Source organism: Chlamydotis macqueenii, chromosome 11 (genome assembly GCF_036417535.1).
Source record: "Chlamydotis macqueenii isolate bChlMac1 chromosome 11, bChlMac1.mat, whole genome shotgun sequence".
Taxonomy (NCBI): Eukaryota; Metazoa; Chordata; class Aves; order Otidiformes; family Otididae; genus Chlamydotis; species Chlamydotis macqueenii.
Window position 1 is genome coordinate 4,929,688 of NC_141566.1, and position 3,294 is coordinate 4,932,981.

Here is a 3,294-nt window from a genome sequence, read left to right on the forward strand (position 1 = left end):
GGTTGAAATGTCAGCGAGTTGTGTCCACTCCTGAGTGGGAGGAGTTTCCCTGGCTCTATCTCCTTCCCAGGTGCGGGATGGTGTGGCACTGTCACACCTTTAGCTTAGTTTTGCTCAGCTGTTTGCATTTATAAATAGTTATTTTTCAATTTTTCATAGGTTACATAGAATATGAACAGTTTGAAGAGAATGACAGGTTGGTTTGGGTTTTTTTTTTTCAGGGTTTGTCCTTTCTTTATTCTGAGCTAAACTATGAAAATTTATGTCAGAATTTCCAGCCTTTAGAAACTGCATAGGTTATTAGCACACTTTTTTTTTTTTTTCCTCATAGGCAACAGCCACTGTACCTCAGTGAACAAAAAGGCGTTTTTATCTGGAGCAGAACAGTTGCCAATTGTGTTTCTGAAGGTATGGAAGCACAGCTGGGAATGGGACACAGCCTAGCTGTGCGTAAACAAGGACTCATCCTGACTCTGCATGAAAACCATCGATTCACCGGAATGGCAGCTTGCTTGCCACATAAAACACAATTGCTGACAGTCCTAGAAAGTATTTCCCCAGGGCTTGTTAATGGGACATCTGCGCTTGGTGACACAGTCCAATTTTCATTCTTTTGCTTACCTACTGTGGAAACAAACTAGAAGCGTCAGAGTTTTTCCTCCAGGATTGTCACTCTCGCAGTCCTGCTCCAGGAGATGCCTTTCTGATTCAATGTTTAGGTCAATTAATGTTCATATTGCCACTAATTGCATTGCTCCAAGAGTTACGAGAAAAATCAAAGATGACATAGCAACAATTATTCCAGGAGCTCTGTGTGACCAGGACAATTTGGAGTACAACAACTAGTCTTTCTGTTTGAGAATCCCTCAGACTGAAGATTTTGCTCAGAAGGAGGGTCATTTTGGTGACCACGCGTACAATGGTGTGACATTGTCATAAACATCTCACCTAGAGAAATCACATTCATTAGCAGGGCAGTCAGCCCCAAGTAAAAATAAGGAAGAATTTACATGCCAGAATGGGCAAAATGGGAAGCATAGAAAGAGTGGCACTGACTAATTCTGCTGCCATCCTGGTTATTAGCTATATTAAGACTGCGATCATTAAAACATCGGGCTTCTCCTTCCAGTTAGCTCAGAGTGCACTGGGCCTCATTAGTGCCCACGTCCAATAGATAATTGAGCTGTTTTCTTGCACCCAATCACAAAACGTGGAAAAAACAAAGGAGAGTTATGAAGGCCGGATGAGCACTCAGCATGTGAGGTTTTTATTTTTATAGAGAGGAATAATAGCTTCAGTTTTATTTTCCAGTTCAGTGCTCAGAGGGACTGTATAAAAATACAGAATGAACATCCACAAAATAGTGCAGGGAGCGGAAAGCCCTGGCTATGGGTAATAACCTGTCTATTTTTTAATTTTTTTTTTCTAGATGGTGAAATATCAAGACAGTAGTGAAAACTGGCTTTCTGATAATGCCCAGTTATGAGATGATAAGACCTATCGGTGAGAGGTAGCCAAGGGCCTAGGACTCTCCAGTGCAAGTGATTTGCCTGAGGTGTTGGTGTAGTTTGAGATAAACAGGCTGATTATCCTAGGATAAAGTATGAAAGAAGGGAACTGAAAATTAAAAAAAAAAGAAGTAGTATTATGGGCCTTGAATAAACAAGCTGTTGATAGAAAAGGAAAAAAAAAATTGGTTTTTCTTCTTAAGATAAGGCAATCTTGACTTGCAGTGTTGTAAAGCAAGGAGTTGTCATCTACGAGGCAAAGGTTTATGATGATCTGACTGAAGACAAATCTGTTTGGAGACAGAGATGCAGAAGAAAATAAAGCAGAGATAAACATTTCCAGACTTTCCTATTAAGGAAAACTTCTTTCTTAAGATACAGAGAATGCTGTAGGGACTTCCAGAATCTTATACTATTTGTAATCTCACCTTTAAATTGCCTGTTGGTTTATTTTGAATAAATTTATAAAACTATTTCTCTCTCTTGTACACCCCCAGCTGCACAACACACTCTTTCCTATTTGTGTAAGTACCCCAGACTGATTTCCCAACTCCTTTTCCAAAGAAGTAAATGTACAAACAACGAAAAGTTATTTATCATGACTGTCCTAACTGGACTCAGTTGGGAAAACGAAATACTTTCAGTGAATTACAAACCTGCCAATGTAACCTGCAGACACGGCTTTGCTGGACGTGTCTAATAACCCGCAGCCGTTCACCAGGAGTTCCAGATGCCAAGACCATCAGCACAACGGCAGGGATTTGTGCATTTCGAGTCATTAAATTACCATGATCACAGTCATTTTGCTAATGTTACAATGCACAAATGTAGAGCATCTCAGATGATGGTTTTGAAGAGTGAACATTTTTTAAAAGTTAGAAATAAACTTAATCAATCTAATGGTCCATTAAGATGAAGATATTTCAGCTCAGTGAGGTATGTATCATTGGTCTACTTCAACATCTCTTGTTCTCATAACAGGATTTCAATGAAAATGTTCTCGTGGGCTCTGGTTTGTGTTTTAAAGCCATGGGCAAGGCAACCCTGAAGCATGCTGTGAGCAAATGGCCCGGCCTGTCGACAGGACTCTTGGAGCCCAATTTGTGTGGTAGTCCAAATGGTGTGTTCCTGATGATCCTGACAGAAGTAGGTGGCTGAAACACTTTTTGAAAGATGAGTCAGGAAATGAAAATGTTCTAGAAGATTTGGCTGTCCTAAATTTCGGGTTGATGTGTGAGCCATCCCCCTCCTTTTTGCTGCTGGTGTTGCTCCAGATTGCAGAATTTTTGCTGCTTGGGGCACCTAGTGCAGAGGCCAGGACACATTGTATGATTATTTATTTGCAGATGGAGGTTAAACAAGGATCTTGCTACACCCTAAGCATGCTTAGCTTTTTTTTTTTTTTTAACTTGTATTGTTTCTTTTTATTTTACAGCAGAAAATATATTTTTTATTCTGTTTTTGAAAATTCTAGATGAGATCATGCAAATGGCTGCTCAGGTTTGACAAAAGACTTGCAGTGTAATGCAGTAAAGCTTAGTATTAACAAAATTACCACAAATTGTGCTAAGAGCATCATGTCAACACATAAAAATAAGTGAAGGATTTCTGCAAAGGGGTACCTGCATTTAATGCTTATCTGCAAAAATAAATGTACTGAATATATAAGGAAATAAAAACAACGGACTACTTCTGGCATTCTCCCATCCTTTTTCCCTGACGTGACTTTATTATGCATTACAAATAGGAAAAGTCTTTATATTCCAAAGTGAAGTCTGTTCTTAAA

At 39.3% G+C, this 3,294-nt stretch overlaps 1 long non-coding RNA gene across 1 annotated transcript; it reads left to right on the forward strand.

Annotated features, from left to right (window-relative positions):
* The first annotated feature begins 329 nt into the window (after positions 1-329).
* Positions 330-2,993, forward strand: LOC147599367 (uncharacterized). Its single transcript, XR_015259637.1, has 3 exons — positions 330-408; positions 1,430-1,503; positions 2,490-2,993. It is a non-coding gene; the product is annotated as an uncharacterized LOC147599367 (long non-coding RNA).
* The last annotated feature ends 301 nt before the right edge of the window (positions 2,994-3,294 follow it).